The sequence below is a fragment of the Ursus arctos genome, unplaced genomic scaffold (assembly GCF_023065955.2).
Source record: "Ursus arctos isolate Adak ecotype North America unplaced genomic scaffold, UrsArc2.0 scaffold_17, whole genome shotgun sequence".
In the NCBI taxonomy this organism is placed as follows: Eukaryota; Metazoa; Chordata; class Mammalia; order Carnivora; family Ursidae; genus Ursus; species Ursus arctos.
Genome location: NW_026622841.1, coordinates 12,986,239 through 13,004,645, shown reverse-complemented (window position 1 = coordinate 13,004,645; position 18,407 = coordinate 12,986,239). Strand labels below are relative to the sequence as shown.

At 46.5% G+C, this 18,407-nt stretch overlaps 1 long non-coding RNA gene across 4 annotated transcripts in view; it reads right to left on the bottom strand.

The window, feature by feature from the left end:
- LOC123000891 (uncharacterized) overlaps positions 1-1,438 on the bottom strand; it is a 45,603-nt gene extending 44,165 nt beyond the window's left edge. Inside the window, exons 1-2 of one of the 4 annotated variants that reach the window (XR_008959770.1) lie at positions 1,303-1,438; positions 1,011-1,184 (exon numbers count right to left, since the gene is read on the bottom strand). This is a non-coding gene — a long non-coding RNA (uncharacterized LOC123000891). The remainder of the gene's footprint in view (positions 1-1,010; positions 1,185-1,302) is intronic. The other 3 variants (XR_008959771.1, XR_006409260.2, XR_008959769.1) reach the window with 3 other exon arrangements.
- Between the last annotated feature and the right edge of the window lie 16,969 nt (positions 1,439-18,407).

The following is an 18,407-nucleotide window of genomic DNA, read 5'->3' as shown; positions in this document are numbered from 1 at the left end:
TGTAAATGGCTGACTTATTAACTTAGCTTCGGTTTTCAGTGGGAAGCCAAGGCCTGAACGACACTCTACTGCTGGGGTGGGCGCCAGAGGCGGCTCTGGGTGCCCTTCAGCTCCAGGCCGTGGGTCTCCAGTTCACAGCCTGTGCCGTGGCCTCCCCAGGGGCAGGGGAGCCCATCGCCTGGGTGCAGAAGGAGTGTGAGCTGGAAGGGGCCTTCTGAGCAAACAGCCAGCACCTGGAAGGGTCCATCCCCAACCCGTCCCAGCTCAGAGTGGGAGCTGAACACAGCCCCACAGTGGGGCGCCCTCCCCTGCAGCGGTTTAACCGACAGCCCAAACGAGAGGGCAGGGCTGGGCACAGCTTGCACCATCAACCTCTGTGCCAACTGAGGGAGGAGATGAGCCTTTTCCTACCCCTATGGTCAAAAACGAATTTCCTTTATGGCTCTCCTCTCCACCATCTCCTGTATATCCCCTATTTTTAGTTCTCAAGTTGGTTTTGTGTGTGTGTGTGTGTGTGTGTGTGTGTGTGTAGGATGGTGGACGATGTTCCTCTTATACATTCAAGCCTCATCTGGCCCCTGGCCTCTGGCTTCCTTTCCTGATTCAAGATGTGCTGGCGGCTCCTGGTCACCCGTGGCCAGCGTCGGGCACCCACAGGTCCACAGAACAAGGTCCTGGTGGGGAATGACCCCAGCCACGTGGCAAACAGCGAATTCAGGGCTGCGGCATGTTCGGTGCATTCATGAAGCCTCTGGCTCACTCGAGAAGGAATATTCTCCCTGACAGCTGTGTCCCCAGGCTTACACCCACCGACTCTCCAATAAGGTCCTCACCCGCCGTGAAGCTCCCCCCACAGAAAAGCGATCGGCCTTCCCCTCCGATGAACCCCACCTGCACACCCCCTCCCGGGCCACGGCTGTTCACTTCCTTCCTCTCCACCATGGGCATCCGAGTGGCAGCACGTGTACGACTTCGCGGAAGCAGCGAAGATAGAAAACGTGTGTTTTTACCTGAGGACAAGCTGACCCCGCCATTGCAGTCGTGGGCGCCATGGAAGCGTCCGGTGCCTCCGGCGCACGGAGGAGTTCTGTATCCCGGAGCAGGGGCAGGACCATCCAGGGCAGGTTCTTTTTAAATCCCAAGCTGGGAGAAGCCGAAGCTGGGAGCAGTGTCAGCACCTACGGCTCAAGAAAAAAGAAAAAGAGTAAGAGGGACAAACGAACGCACGAACGAGGAGAAAGGGAAAACAGCCGACCACCCACGCTTTGCACAGGTGCTACCCGACTCTTGGGCTCGCTCTACCTGAGTCTGTGGCCCCTGGAGCAAAGCGACCCCAAGCCTCAGCCCGGGAGAGCCAGCAGCAAGCCAAACCGGCTGGCGGGGGGCGTGGGTGGCTCTCGGAGGCCCCCTCCTCCTCCAGGCCTGTGCCGCAGAGCGCGCCGGCATCGCCCCCTGCCGGCGTGGAGGGCAATGACCGGCTCGGAGGCCCGCCCCCGGGCTCCCTGCTCGTGCGTGGTCAGGCCTCCTCTGCTCTCGCAGACCTCAGCGGGAGGCTCGACGAAGCTCCAGGTCCTTAACGAAAGGGGCCTTGAGGATTCTGACGCACGGTCAAGGGTGTTGAGGTTCTCCGTGGAGTAAAGGCTGCCAGGACCTCACCAGGCTTTACAACTAGTCCCCACGAGCGCAGTGTATGCAGGTGTGAACGCATACTGCCCGCCCACTGCTCCCACGTCTCACCTGGGGAGCCAGGTGAGCTAACCGCTGTGCCTGCCTGGATCCGGCTCTCCCGCCGCGGGACTTTCTGTCTACGCCAATCACCTCTGATTCCTGTTCCAGCCGGAGCGCCCATCAGGGCACAGCCTTGCCGCCTGCTGCTATTGTACTGGTGCTGAGCTTCGGCAGGTGGGGGCCGGGCCGGGGCGGGGGGACAGTCTGACCTCCCGGGCTCTGCTCTGCCTATGTAATCCCCAACCCCCCACAATCGATCACTCCGGCCATCTCTCCCCCTCCTGTGTGACCACCGGTTACTCCCCAGTAATTTGAAAGTGTTTGAAAGTGTCGTCTGTGACAGAGACAGTAAGTGCCAGCAGTTTAATGAGGGAAATTAAAGAGGGAATAAAGGTCAAGGGAGAGCGTTGATACAGACGATAGAGTTCACTGGTACCTATGAAAGGATTCCTAGAAACTACTCTTCGCCCTGGGACGGTCAAGAACAAACTCTTCTTCATTGTTCTCAGTTCCCTTCATCATCATGGTGCCTTTTTCTGTTTAGCGTTGTTTCTGGCCCCTCTTTGGGCGTTATGCCTCCCGCGTCTCCACTTCCCGTCACTGCTCCCCATCTCACAGGGCAGGACAGGAGCCTTCTCACCTGTGCCCACCTGGGAAGCCACGGCTTCTTGTCACCACGCTGTGGGCAAGTAGATGAACATCTGCTGTGTAAAAAGATCCTCCTAGGGTATGGCAGGTGGGGGCAAAGAACCCCCTCATTTCACATTAGCTGGGCTGTAATGAAGAGGCGCTGACAGATAAGGAAATCCCTACGTTTTTACGTTTAGCATTCCAGTTTCTGCTGTGCAGAGTTGTCTGCACCTGGGATGAGGGTTGGCAGGAGGATGGTGGCACAGATGGGAATGGGGACTTGGTGTGTGCACGCGTGCGTGCATGCGTGTGTATGTAGGGGTGTGCATGCATGTGTATGTGTGTGGGCGTGTAGGTACACACACGTGTGCATGGTGGTAGGTGCATGCATGTGTGAATATTTTAGGAAGAAGGAGAAGGGGGCAGTTGAAAATTGCTGGAGAGGGCTGGGAGTACATTATTCCAAAAGACCTTGGTTCCGATCAGGAGGAGAGAGGAGGGAAGAAAGGACATGGTTCTGTTGCGCCAGAGTAGAGCGCTGAGAACAAGAAGCCAGAAAACTTTCTGGTATTTGGCATATAAAAAAAATAGCAGGTTTGGGAGTTTTTTCCTTTTTCCCTATAATATGCCATCATGGTCAGTTTTCAAAAGTTACAGTAAAATGAAAATTAATAGGGCTTTCTAAGAACCAGGAGGAGTATATACCAGGTCCATCCTACCGTGAGTACGTGACCTGGTCAGCTCCCCATCCCTGTAGAGCCGGCGTCTGTGGGTCCACGCAGATGGTAGGAAGAGGCCCCTGCTCTCGAGAGTTTGCAGTCTTATTGGGGGACCAGGTGAATGTGTCTGGAAGCATTAGAGAACAACTCAGGCGGGGCAGGTGGGAGAAACCCAGGAGAGGGGATTCTGCATACGTGTCTTCAGGGCAGGATTCATGCAAGAGGTGAAAATGAGTTGAGGCCAGAGGGATGGATACGGTCCAGGTGATGGGGAAGGGAGGGAAGGTTTTCTAGAAGGGGTATGTATGTGTCTCTATGTGTGTGTGTATGTCTGTCAGAATAAACCCAAGACTAGAAGTAGGGTTAGCAGGGGATATATGGCTCAGAAGACTGGTTAACAATTTTGGGGCTTCCCATGTTCCAGGCCACACATTTGCATGTATGATCTTCTCCCTGCCCTGAGAATTTATTATTCTGTTCATTCTGCAGATGAGAACACTGATGTTCAGAGGCGTAGGCCACAGGGTTCAGAGGGGAAAGAAAGAATTCAAACTCACAAATATCTCCAAATCCTTGTTTCTTTGTGGGTTTTTTTGCTTTTGAAGTTTTGATTCTGATTTTTAATTTTTTAAAAATTTAATTCCAGTATAGTTTTTAAATTTTATTTTAATTCCAGTATAGTTAACATACAGAGTTATACTAGTTTCAGGGGTATAGTACAGTGATTCAACACTTCCATACACCACCTGGGGCTCATCATGGCAAGTGCACTTCTAAATTCCCATCACCTATTTCCCTCCTTGCCCCCAGCCACCAGCCCTCTGGTACCCCTCAGTTTGTTCTCTATAGTTAAGAGTCTGTTTCTTGGGTTCAAACTCTTGTTCTTAATCACACTTCTCATGGGACCTGCCTGACAGAGGTAATAGAGAAGAGTTGAGTGGGAACCTGTGGCTGGATGGGAGGGGGGTTGAGTGTCAGTGTTGAAGCTCTCAGCAGGGAGGCAGAAGATTCTAGTGTTACTGCAGGAAGCCATAGGGAGTCTTGGTTGGTCTTGACCACAGTGGGATGTGGAGAAAGGGGTTCTAAACAGAACAAATGAGCTGGTGAGGGTTTACTGGAAGATGCTAGAGAGTAGGGAGAACGCTTAGGAGCGAGCACTGTGGACCTGACTGAGGTGGAGGGGTGGTGAGAAGGAGGACAGGACCAGCAGAAGGGCATCTCAGTGAGAGACAGAACTCCTCGCAAGAGGCCTCGGGCAGTGGGGAGTACCTGGAGAGGTAACACCAGGAGCAGAAATGAAACTGTCAGGATGGGCAGCGTGGGTCCCACTCAAAGGAGAATCTGCCCCAGGTTGAATTTCTGGAGCAATGGGTTGAGCAAAATAAGGGTTCTTCTGGCGGAACTTCTCATAGCTTCTGATATGCCCAAGAGATGGATGCCAATGTGACTCTATAAGAGGGAAATGTAATATGTGGTATTTCTCCAACCTATTTGACAATGAGACCCCAATTCTACAAAGTGCCTCCTGGAGTTGGTGTTCCACAGCACACTCTTTGGGAAACGCTGTAGTGGCCGACCATGGGAATTGTGGGTAATACGCTAACTTGGAAATGTGGATGCAGAGCCGAGGCTCTTGTTTCATGGACCTACGAAGTTTACTTGTTTGTTTTGTGTTCCTAATCTTGCTTTGCCCTCTTCTAGAAGCCAGAATCTCTTCCTTTAAGTGTGCTGCTCGGGGGGAGCCTTGGGACAACGCGTTTGCTCCCCCTGTGTCTGGCCTGCGGGCAGATATGGGCTCCCCTGGACAATGGCCCTCCTCCAGCTTTCCCGAGGACGGGGATGACCTTGCCCTGCTCAGCCATTCCGTGCTGGGCCTGGGAAGCGCTCTCGCCAGCCCTCCACCACACGTGGGGAGAGCCTCGCTCTGTCAAAATAACATTCTGCCTCGGGGAAAGACAACCAACAGGGGCTTAGAACAGCCTGGGGGTTGTGGCCAGATCACAGTAAAAATAATACTGTGACTTATTGGCTATAGAAGAGAATTCAGAACAGGAAGGATCCTGGACTCCATTCAGGGGGTGTTGGTTACAAAGGAAGCAAAAGAACCATGTGAGAAGGTCTCCCCGGTGGGGCAGTTCGCAGCCCTCAGGGACTCGAGATGGTGAAATGGGGAGTATTTAGGGAGGAGGACCTGTCTGCTGGCATAGTTACCGGCTTGCACAGCGCGCCGAGGAGTGTCCCCATTGGGGACGGAAGGATCAGCTCCAGGGACAATCAGCAGCTTGGGAGTCTAGAGACCAGAACTTCTAACCCCAGTCCAGCCACCGATGGGCTAGTTGACCCCAGGGCAAAACACTTTGTGTGGTTTCCTCGTTTGGAAAGAAAAAAAGAGAGAGAGAGAGAGAGAGAGAGAGAGAGATAAAATCTGATCTACCTCTCAGAGGTTTGGGGTGGTTTCTGTTTTGCTTTTTGTGAAGAGCAACTAATAAAAATGATACCAAAACCCCTCTGAAAATAAATACAGGCTCTATGCGTTTCTAGCAATAATAGCAAGTATTCTCATTGGGATCGTGGCTCAATTTACCACGATAAAATCACTGGTAAATTTCTAAAAAGTTACTCCTTTGTGCTCATACCTTCTCCATAGCAAATGGTTTTCTGTTCGGGAAAGTTAAAGGACACTCCAAGTCATTCACGTGGGGGTTTATGTATTTCTCTCCCCAGCTGAATAGAACTCTCTCCAGGTTTCCAATTTGGTCATATTACAGAGATGGCTGAACTTCGGATTCTGAACTCTCCCCCTCACTGAGCGCAGATTTAGAAAAAATAATGAGATTAGCAGATAAGTAAACAAACATTTTAATTGAGACTCAAGGCTGCAGAAGTACTTGGGGCAGTCTGGAATTACATGTTTCCATATTCTTTGTTGCTCTGCATGAAACCAAAGCCCAGAAGGTTATATTAAACATAATCGCCTAGCTCCACGGGGCCTTGGAAGGTGTTTTTAATGTCACGATTTAAAGGCCAGTGATTGCACCAGACACAATGGCACGAATGAGTGTGTCGCTTGCTTTTGTTTATTTCAGGGAGTAAATGAGCTCTGGGGGAGGGTAGAAAAGTACCACATTTCAGATCCCCCACCTCCACCCCCAAAAAGGGGAAATACCTTGATGGACCTGACTGATCCCTTAGGAGAGGTGGATTTGAGCTCAACATGGAATGAGGTCTTAATGAAGGTTTTAGGTTGTGAGAACCTAGACTCTGGCCCTCAGGAGTGCTTCTAAGTAGAAAACTTCACTGCATTTATTTTGGGGGTGTGTATTTAATACATTTTTCATAGACTCCCATTTTAAAAGCTTTCTGATTGATTGGCGGCAGGGAGCCAGCTCAAGTTCGTACTTTCTCTCCAAAAACCCAAGACATCCAGGAAAGGCCAAAGGAATCCTAGAAGACGTTGTTCAGTTCTTTCTCCTCGGATGCCATGCCACTAGTGGCTTGTATCTGAAAGTGCTCACCCAGTCCCTCTCTCCTCTCTCCTTTGAATCTGAAGTGGTCTTGCTGATCATAAGGCAGGCATGTGCTTTACTGGGCCCTACAGTCTTCCCTTCCTCAGCCAGCCACAAGTGTCTGAGAGCATGCTTGTAGTGGAGAAGTGGGTCTCCATAGTCGGAGCAGGTTAACTGTAGACCCAAGGCCTAGAACATCAGCCTTGACTTCCCTTTCAATTTTCCTTATAGCGGCCCTGCCCAATACAGAGCCACTTTGCCACGTGGGACTACTTAAGTTTAAATTAAATAAAATGAAATTAAAGATTGAGTTCTTTGCCACACCAGCCACGTTTCAAAGGCTCACGGTGGCGACTATCAGGTGGCATACGTACAGAACATTTCCGTCATCATGGAAAGTTCCGTTGAATTGCACTGTCTCGGAGATTACCCAGCCAAGACCTTCACTTTCATTGAATTTTAAGAAAATAAGACCCATAAAGGTAAATGACTTTTCCAAGAATCTCCAGGGATTTATGAAAACATATTTCTTGGCTGTTTGGAATCCTGCGGGATGTCGTTTATCTTAAACTTTATTTTTGAAAGACAGTTTCTATGTTGAATGCATATTTGATTTTTGCAAGTGAAATAATCTAACATAACAATGGTCTTGAAGTTTAAAAACACTGATTCTTTTGGGAGATGCTCGACATGGTGCAGCCAACTATGTTTATGTTATTTTCCAATTTCTAATGACCTGTGAATTTCAAAAGAAAGAGGAAAGAGGAAAACTGGAATAGTTTTTGAAGAAACATGGCTATATTTTTTTCCTTACCCTGGATTGTGCTTGTAATAATTGTTATGCTCCTAAAGACCCTTGGGAAACTGGAATCTATCACATGAGAAGGCCACCGGGTGAGCTGAGCCCTGGAGTCACAGGACATAGCATTATAGCATCATCGGTCGGACTCAGGCTGGGAGGACAGTGGTACAAGCTTACCGCACATGTCTCCACGAAAACACTTAGCCACTGAGAGCCAAGACAGACAATAAATGTCTCCCTCACTCAACCGCGTCCAGGATTTATGCAGTGCCGCGTGCAAGATCTCACTGGGGGGGGCGCCTGGGTAGCGCAGTCGTTAAAGCGTCTGCCTTCGGCTCAGGGCGTGATCCTGGCGATCCGGGATCGAGTCCCACATCAGGCTCTTCCGCTATGAGCCTGCTTCTTCCTCTCCCACTCCCCCTGCTGTGTTCCCTCTCTCGCTGGCTGTCTCTCTGTCACATAAATAAATAAAATCTTTAAAAAAAAAAAAAAAAAAAAAAAAAAAAAAAAAAGATCTCACTGGGGGCCAGAATTCACCGTGGGTGGGAGGGCTGAGGCCTTGTTCAGCTGCAGAAAACAAATACAAAGAGCCATAGAGCATTAAAGATGGGGAATTCAGGACTCAGAGACTCTTGAAAAAGTTCCCCCGAAGGAGAGGACCAGAAATGTCCTGTGAGAGCCACCTTTCTCACTAGGCTTCCCTGTATACAATTGGCCCAACTGGAGATCAAAGGGAATTCTGGGCACTAGTTTTAAGTTGAAATTGATCTGCAATTATTCTAACAGTCAAACGAACCATGGTATAAAGAGAAGATAAAACAATCTGGGCTCACCATGGTCTTTATTCATTTCCTCTTTATAACGAATACCTCTCCTTTCATTCTTCCAAGCCCTTGTCCATCCGTATGCAATAAAAAAAAACAAAAAAAACAAAAAACAAAGGAAAGCAGCAGAGCAGCCCCTCTTGGCACAGAGGCATGAAGAGCCACACAGGGCATGGAGTAACCATCCAATACGACAGGTCCGGCCGGAGCCCAGAAGGTCTGAGACTGAGCACACGCAGAAGCGGTATTCTGCTATCATTTGTAATTCTGCCCTGTTTGGCTGAGCAAGGGCTTCCTGAGTTTTATTATAGTCAACAGGGAGGGTTAAGGTGAGGCAGAAGGTCAGGCCTTCGTGGCAGTGCCAAGAGTATCTTCCTCCTCCCAAGTGAGTCCCCCTCCTGGCTGGACTCAACCTGGGGATGGGCCGTGCTGGTTCCCAGAACAGGTCCGCTGGTCCACAGCACCCTGACTAGCCAATGATTGGCTAAACCAGATATTCTTCCTACCCCCTGACCTGTTCTCAAGAGGAAACGGAGAGAGGAAGGCATTACCCCTGTGTGATCCCCGTGTGCTCAGCTGACTGAACAAGGGAAGAACTTTAAGGGGGTCAGAGTGGAAGTGAGGTGGTGCACGGAGGAGGCACAGGAGGCAAGAGGAACCGAAAGCAGAGCCAACTGCTGGGCTGTGACTGTGGAAACAGAGGCTGAGCTTTAAAAAGGGGCCTCTCAGGCCGCTAGACCTTGGCCCCACAGACAGTGGTCTTCCTGGACGCTGGAGCTTCTGGACCAAGAGGTGTGGGTGGCCAGAAAGCTGACTGTGCTGGCTGATGGCAATGGGGCTGACAAGCCTGGGCACATGCAGGGGGGAAGGTCATGGTTTGCACATGTGACAATGTGCTGAGTTTGGCCCCCAGGGCATTGCCGGTGAACTCAGAAAGGGAAGTCTGGTGTAGGTGGAAAACTCAAACCTCAGCTCTGCTACCCTGAGCTATGAGGCTTTGTGAAGATCGACTAAGCTCTCTGAGCCTCAGTTTATCTACCGTGGCAAGCTGAATAATGGCCCCCCAAAGATGTGCCCGTCCTAATCACCGGAACCTGTGACTCCCTCACCTTACACAGTACAGTGGACTTTGCAGATGTCATTTGGTTAATGCTCTTGAGATGGAGACACTCTCCTGGATGTCCGGGTGGGCTCGGTGCCACGTAGGGTTCTATGAGAGGGACACAGGAGCACCAGAGCAAGAGTGAGAGGTGCTGACGGAAGCAGAGGTTGGAGTATGGGAGGCGCCATGAGCCCAGGGACGCGGGCGCCTCTAGAAACTGGGAAAGGCAAGGAAACAGAGTCTCCTCAGAGACTCCAGAAGGAGCACGGCTCTGACGACACCTTGATTTTGGCCAGTGGGACCTATAAAATTCAACACTAATAGTACCCACCTCATAGGACGGCTGAGACGGATAAACGAGGCAGCGTATCTAAAGCACTTAACAAAAAGTATCAGCCCAGTAAACACTGGGTGGCTTTTTCATGAGTTTTTTAAAATTGTATTATCGCAGCAGGATTGGATCCCAATTCTATCTTATTTTTTAAAAGATTTTATTTATTTATTTGAGAGAGAGAGAGACTGAGAGAGATAGTGAGAAAGAGCGACGGACGGCCCAAGCGGGGAGCAGTGACAGAGGGAGAAGGAGAAGCAGACTCCCCACTAAGCAGGAAGCCTGAGGTGGGACTCGATCCCAGGACCCTGGGATCATGACCTGAGCCAAAGGCAGACGCTTGACTGAGCCACCCAGGCGTCTGCCAAGTCTATCTTAAATCCCATCCACTACGCTGTCCTAAAGACAACTTTGGGCAGTTGGAAGTAGGTATAGTTCTTCCAAAGAAACTATGGCAAAGCATTTTAGAATTGCTGAACCCAAGGAGATTCTTCTAAGTCCTTTACATCAGAAAGCTCTGGAACCCCAGGGTCCCCTCTGTGTAAGCTGTCACACAGACATCTGGCCGAAGTTCTGCATTCCAGCCCCGCACAGCCATGTCCTCGGTGGTGTGGGCAGGACCACAAGTGCACTGGAGGCACTCTTTTGGTGAGGTGGCAGGGGAGACTGGAAAATGTCACCAAGCCGTGTGGCTATGAAGTGGGTGAGGACTCAGAGGATGTCATTAACGAATGGCTGGGCTGCTGCCAGGGTTTTGGATGACTCCGGTGACCTCATTTGATCATTTGCTGATCATTCGTGTCGATCCCCTCGTAGATTTCTGCCATCTTCCTTGGCTTGGTTTTGCATCAAGAGACTGAATATCTAATTGGACAATGGCCAGACCACATATAAACATTGAACTTTGACCCCCAATCTACAGCAACCAGCCCAGGAAACCAGCCTATAGAGTAACCAGGCCAGGAAGTTGGCCTGTTCTGTATAAATCGCAGCGTAGGAAGTCAGACTTCTGTCTCTAGTAACAATCCAGGAAACAATAACCTCCGAAACAATTGGCCCCAGATGGCCAGGACCTGATTAATAACTGTCAGCTTCCCGGATATTTGTCCCCACCTCCAACTTAGGACTGGCCAGAGAAAGCCAAATGTGCTCCCTAAGTGATCACATAGGATGCTCACTTCCAGTTGGCCCTCCTATGGCTTCCCCGCACCAACAGCCTCCAGTAGGGGCATACCCAAAGCCTTCCTTTTTTTCACTGTAAAGATTTCCCTCTGCTTGCCTTTGAGTCTCTGCCAAATGCAAGTGATGGTGGCTGACTTCCTTGCTATATATAGTGGGCTCTGAATAAATAGCTTTTGCTTGTTCTCATTTGGTTGGTCTTTGTTTATCTCCACATGTCATATGACTGGCAAGTATGGATTTTGGGGTGAATACATGCTCTATGCTCCTGGACAAGGGCAAACTGATCACATGTGGTTGGCTCAGCGTGACAACTGTGGCCTCATGAAGCCCAAGACCCCTCTCGGTTTCTGTCTTTGTGGACTATGCATGGCTTCGCCAGGAGTAGCAGGTGGGTGTGATGAAATAGTTCTGTCTGAACTTGAATTAGTTACGGTACCATTGGGTGGAACATAAAAGAAGTAATTAGTGAAGGCAAATGGGAAAAGTCCCAAATTGGAATTTCATTTTTAAGTAACACTTGGGAAAGAACAATTTAGGAATGAAGACAACATATTTCCCTAGTCCCCTGCACACAGCTCATTTTAAAGAAAACAATGAGAAGGTAGGTTTTAAGTGGTGTCATAGGGAACGTTAGAAGCTAATGTTACTAATCTAAAAGCTATCAGGGCAAGGAAATATCCAGGTGGTTATGGGATAGAGATGTTGCGGGAACTCTCTATAGACATCTCAAATTGTTGGTCTTTGAAAATAAGGTCCATGTGCAATGTTCTCTGCAGTGTCATTGTCAAGATTGTTACTAAGTTTATAGCTAGGCGTTATCGAGATGGATTCTCATGATTATGTAACTGGCTCCAAGGACCACAGTTGATTATTATCCTGGGGGTCATTTATCATCCTCTGTGTGTGTGTGTGTGTGTGTGTGTGTGTGTAAATAAAAATGGAAAGTCAAGGTTTGGTAATGATTAAGAAAATTGTTGACATTGTGGTTAATTGCAGGAATTTGCTTCTTTGATTCAGTTTCTTAATTTTTTTTTCAGTTTCTTAATGTAAATGGCTACTCCATCCTTGTAGATATTGTGTGTTTACCATTTTCTGTGGCTACACAGCTTTTAATGGTTTGGCATAATAAACAGTTATTTTCCATTTCACATGCCATCACTACCCTTCACGTCCACCATTTTGATCTCCCTCCCTCACTGTCTCAGGAGGCTGGTAGGACACAGTAGAACAAAGGATACACCCCATTGAGTGGGGGAGAAACTTAAGACTCAAAGAGGCAGAATGCTGTACCCAAGCTTATGCTTTTAGCAAGCCAGAATTCAGGCCCAGACACCAAGCATTCGAAGCCCGCCGATAGGGCTCGCAATACTTTCATTGAACATGGTGCAATCTAGTTTCCCCTTTCAACTGACAGCAAATGTTTCAAAACCAAGAACGCTTTTACGTAAGTCTGGATTTCAGACACTGCATATAAAAAAAGAGTCAAAATGACCTCAGTAGTTTTTTGTATGGATTAGAGGTTGGCCTGATATATTGTGTTCAATAGAATAGATTGTTAAGATTAATTTCATGTATGATTTTAATTTTTAATGTCACTACTAGAAAATGAAAAATCGCATCTGTGGCTTGCATTTGATTCCTACTGAACAGCACTGGTCCAGAAGTTTTCCCTTTGGATAAGACAGTCACTCGGTAGGTGAGGGTAAGTGGGGCCAGGAGTCCAGCTGTGAGTAAAACAGGACAGAGACTCTTGCAGCAAAGGTCCAGAGGACAGCTGGTCCATCGTGCCCTAGGGAACAGGGCCCTTCTTATGCAAGACATTAAAAAAGCAGCAAGAGTTCCATGTGACAATTTCAAAGGAAACATTTTCATTTCTGCAACCTAGTTCTTTCCTAAACTCCGCCCAAGGCAAAATGGATTATTGCTTCCTGGAAATGGAACCAGGGGACTTGAAAGTGTTTCATATTAAAAACAGAAAAGCCCAAGAAGAAGAAAAATAATTACATTTCTAAAAGCTTTTAGAACAAATGCTTGCTTGTGAGAAATAATTTTCCTATAAATATTTTATTCCTCCTTTTCTTTCTTTTGCTCCCCAGCTGAGGAGTTCCACATGGATATAGGAGGTGATGGGCCCCTTGGGAGGGTAGATCAAAGCCAGTCTGGGTCTACTTTCCACTGAGTTTGACGTAGTCTTTGCCCGCCTGCCTGAGATGAAATGGGTCCAAAACTTGGAAAAACACAGAAAGAATGCAGAGAAAAATCCATAGCTACATAAGTATGGAAGCCAGTTGTTTCAGAGAAAGATCCAAGGCTCAGCTAGAAAAAGAGAAATACTCATTATCTGTGGGAACCTGCCCCTAACAACCCATTTTGAAAGACAACACGTAGTCATGTAAATAGCAAGTTACTCCTGACTGATGCCAAAGATGCGTCTGGAAAACAATGAGCCTATTAAACGGGATTTGATAAATATTATTAAAAAGGAAAAAAAACCCAAATAGACAAAACACGAGAGTGAGATTCCCTGAGGCTAAAGACTGGATCTTAATCATTTCTAAAGCCTAGAGCCCAGCCCTGCACCTGTGCTTGGAGTGGAGCGCCACAAATATTTGTTGGATGCCTGGATCCATTAATCAACCCATCCAAAGAGCACTGAGTGGGAATGATGTGCCAAGGTGCTTAGCATGGAAAACTGGGAAATGATAATACCACTGAGAGCAAAGGAGAAGCTGTGGAAAGACCTAGTCTTGGGACTAGATTATACGTTAGATTTGGCTGATGTGTTGAGGTGATGGTAAATATCCAGTTGCCCATAGATAGCAGGTAGCTGAAAAGAGAGATTGAAGGTTATCTCTGATGATCAGCAGCATCTAGTCAGCTCCTAGCTAAGGAACCATGATCATATTTGGTGTAATCTTACAAAGAGATGTCACGATACATGGAGCGTGTCCATGCGGGGACATGGATATACTTTGCTGACTTTGCATTCAGGGGTCTGACCTGCAGCAAGGGTAGACTTCTTCTGTGTTACTGCTGCTGGGAGACAATCACCATGGGTTTCTCATGCTTCTGCCCTTGGTGCAAACAAGGCACTGACCGCTCTTCCTTCCAGACTTCCCGAGGCTGGCTGTATAGCAAAGACAGACACCGTGCCTTCTTCCGGAGCAAAGGGCAGACGTGCTTACTGCTCATTGTAAATGATTCGAGTTGCCTAAATTCCTAAACTCAGAGTTCCTCTCCTGTATCACAATTCGCTATGTGTGCAGATGTCTTCTGGTCCTTTTCACAGAGTCTTGTGAGAATGGGTGCTTGGGGACCAGGCTGAAAAATGCTGATATTTTGTCTACTGCAAGGGCTGTGAGTAATAATCTGTCCTTTGTCTCTGACTCGGGAATCTCCTGTTTTCAACCAGCATCCATTAAGTGGTGGCAGGCCGACTTGTTAGCTTTCAAGTAGGGAAAAAAAATCTCAGGCTCTTTTTTGACACGCCCTCTTAGAGATTCGCACTCTGGGTCCAAGGACGAACTAAAGGAGACGCTGAAAGGAGGCTGTAATTAAAGGCAACTCAGAGAGTTCTTCCCTAGGGGGTAAGAAAAGAGAGAGGAACAGAACACGGCCTGACTGCTTTGGGGCATGCCTCTCATTATGGATGTGGGCTCCGCGCTTTCCGCAGCATAAATTACGGATGGCAGAAGAGCATGCGACCAAGAACACACGGAGAATTAAGCAGGGTCAGGTGGGCAATGTGGCTGCAAAACAAACTCCACCCAAGTAAAGGAATTTTAACATAAATTTGCAACGAAAAGAACATATTTAAAATTGATTAGCCTCTCATACTTTTTTAGACAAAAGTAAGCCAGTGCATTTAAATGAGTTTTTGTGACCTTAAGGTTTTATTGTTATTATTTTTTGTTCCTGGAATGAATACTGATTGCAATTATTATTATTCATTTACCTACTTTCTTGGTGCTGACAGAAAGATTTACTTCCATACAAAAGTCCCGGCTGGGCCCTGGAGGGAGGGAGTGCATCTTCCGCTCCTCTTCCCACCCTTTTCCTCTAGGGAGCGCTCAGTAGAGCCCAGAGAACTTGCCGAGAGGTGTCTTCTGACAAGTTGCTGGTGTGCCATTAGAAGAAGTTTTTTAAAGACAAGTTCCGCCCTCGTACATGTTTACGTTGACATTTAATTTTTAAAATTTAAATGTAAACAGTTGCAAAGGATTTAATTTCCAATGTGTTGTTAATAGTATGAGAAAGAAAAGTGTCTCAAAATGGCCTATGGTAGAACATTTTTGTATGATGCAATTTACAGCCCCATCCGTGAAGTCATTATGATTCCGGATAAAATGCTTGAGTAATTTCTGGATAGACTTTAATGGGATTAAGGAATCCTGAGAAGTTAGGGTTCCCCACTCAGCTATCTTAAGACATGTCAATCAGAGTTTGGTCATTTTTTGGTGATGGCACATTTCTTGCTTTAGATAAAGGTCTCTTCCGAGAGAGAATCCCTGATTTGAGGCCAATTTTTTAAAAAAGATTTTATTTATTTATTTGAGAGAGAGAGAGAGTATGCAATCACACACAGGCAGAGGGAGGGGCAGAGGGAGAAGGAGAAGCAGACTCCCCACTGAGCAGGGAGCCTGATGTGGGGCTCGATCCCAGGACCCTGAGACTATGACCTGAGCCAAAGGCAGATGCCCAACTGACTGAGCCACCCAGGTGCCCTCGAAAGCCAAGCTGAAATAGAATTTTGACGACAGGCTTGTCTGAAAAGTTATTTTAACAGTTGACATTTAAAAATAAATTTATTTTATAGACCTGGAATCTAAATACCATAATGACTTGAAACTCAGCATCATCTACATGAAAAAATACAGGGACGAGTTATTTTTTTGACACCTGGAAATTTTACATCGTTCCTTTTCTTTCCAAAATTCATATTTCTACCCTCCATTTTATCCTAATGTGATATCTGTGGGTTGTTTTGTTTTGTTTTTGAGAGAGAGAGAGAGAGGAGGGGCAGAAGGAGAGGGAAAGAGTATCTTCAGCAGGCTCCACTCCCAGCACAGAGCTGAAATCAAGAGTCAGATGCTTAACCAACTAAGCCACCCAGGTGCTCCCCCAATGTGGTATTTCTTAAAACTAAAAGTTTAAAATTAATTAACTGCTCATAATTTTCTACCACCAAAGTAAGTCTATGAATTTTTGTGATATAGGCTTTACTTTTTGTTCCTGGGTTGAGTAATTATCACAATTATTATTATTATTACCCAATTTTTAAAAAAAGATTTTATTTATTTGAGAGAGAGAGAGAGAGACAGAGGGAAAGCATAGTGGGAGAGTGAGAGGGAGAAGCCCTCCCCCCCCACTGAGCAGGGAGCCCGATGCGGGACTTGATCCCAGGACCTGAGATCCTGACCCAAGCTGAAGGCAGATGCTTAACTGACTGAGCCACCTAGGTGCCCTTATTACCCAATTGTTAAAGATGTGCAAATACGCTATAAATTTTGATAATTATTAAATATAAAAAATTGATTTTAATGGAAATGTACCTCTCTCTTACTGAGATGAATGGGGCTGGATTATTCCCTTCCACTTTCCCCCTGCCAAGATAAATAGAAATGACCTATTACTAGAAAAAGCTAGAGTCACCATTGAGTCTAGTCTTGCTTTTTGTTCTTATGGATGTAAGCTCTGAGCAGTGTTGTTCACCTAACAACATTTGGTATACTGAACAACCTTGTCATCAATAGGATACTGGCTTTATTTTTCAGGGGTTGTCCTTATGAATTGGTACAATACCATTCATACTCCATTGGTTTTCTTCATGCCCAGTGAGATGCATGTTTCACAGCTGTCCAAAGTCTGTCCTATGAGCACAGTCGTGAACAGAGTAATTATTTGGGTTAGGACAAGGGACCTGAATCACCACTTACCTAATTCAGTTTCACACTTTTTTCCCCTTGTATTCTGCATAATAAATATTTAGAAACAGATGTCCCTACCAACCAGAAGTTTTCATTAAGTCTCCTGTTGCTTAAAACTGCAGATTTGTTGTGTAAATAGCCATTAGAGGTATCCAGGCTTGAAATATATACCACCGATAGTAAACGTTTAAAAGAGAGCTGGGGGGCGCCTGGGTGGCTCAGTTGATTAAGCATCTGACTCTTGATTTTGGCTCAGGTCCTGATCTCAGGGTCGTGAGACTGAGCCCTGCATCAGGCTCTGTGTCGGGCGTGGAGCCTGCTTAAGATTCTTTCTCTCTTTCTCTCCCTCTCTCTAAAATAAAATAAAATAAAATAAAATAAAATAAAATAAAATAAAATAAAATAAAATAAAATAAAATAAAATAAAGATGGCTTTAAAAAAAGAGAGAGCTGGACTTCGACACTCTAATGTCTCTAGAATCTACACATACTGCAGAGCTTAAAAATATTTCTCGTTTATTGCGGAAGGTCCTTCACAGAGGCATCACACGGCCTCTCGTAAAGATGCCATTTGCTTTCATTTCATACCTCACAGTCCTGGCTTTTCTGAAAACCTCCTCATCCAGTCTTGGGAATGTTTTGCTCCTCTGAAAATTCTTCCTCCCTCCCATCTCCGCAACAAATGTCCTTTGTCCCATAATAATTAAAAAAAAAAAAAATTCCTGAAAGATCCAAATTGACTGACAATAAAGATCTGATTGGAACCTTCATAAGCCTGACAATGCAGAATTGTATTTCTTAAAAAAAGTGTGTAACCACATTTGTCTGGGCTGCAAAAGATACCACAGAATAAGATCAGAATAGAATTTCAACTGACTCCCTAATTTCCTTAGAATGGCTTATATTTCAAGCCCTTCCTGTTTTTTTCTGATAGAGTAGGTGTTCCTTACTAACTATAAGTGATAAGAAAGCATAAAAACAGCTCCTGCCCTAAAAGTACAATTGAAATTAGCAATGAAGTTCACATTCATAAATTAGTCATTTTAGCCTAAGTTGAATTGTAGAGCAGACTACTTATTTACCTTTAATCCTGATTATTATAACTCCTCTTGATTTATAATCACTTCCTAATTTCCCATATTGGGCCAGGCCTGGGTCCTTGGATGAGACAATAAACAGTTACTAATGAAACACAAGTCACATCTCAATGGAAGATCATATCTGAATATGCAGAGGTGAGTAGGGTGCGGCAGAGGGTGTTGGGGGTGTCTTTTTTGCTTGAACTATAGGCAAGGTGCTTCCTTAATTTGAAATGTGACTTTACTTCAAATCTTCAACTTACAAGAATTTTCAGCCACGGCAAACTCTGAGACGAACGGTGTGCTGTGCGGCATGTCATTTGTCATTCGGCCTGCCGTGAGAGCTTGGGAGGACCGAGGTGGCTCCTGGTGCTTTACTCTGTGTGGTTCTTTTTAGAGCCCTTGACCCCAATTTGGAAAATGTATGTGTTCTATTTAACCCTGACCTTGGCCCATATATCCACCATGTTGAGAGTAATGCAGGTGTGAATCTCTTCTCAACACAAAATTGGTAGGAATGGTTCTCTGCTGTCTGACCGCAAAGTAATTGACACATTGAAAGAAAGGAGGAAAAAAG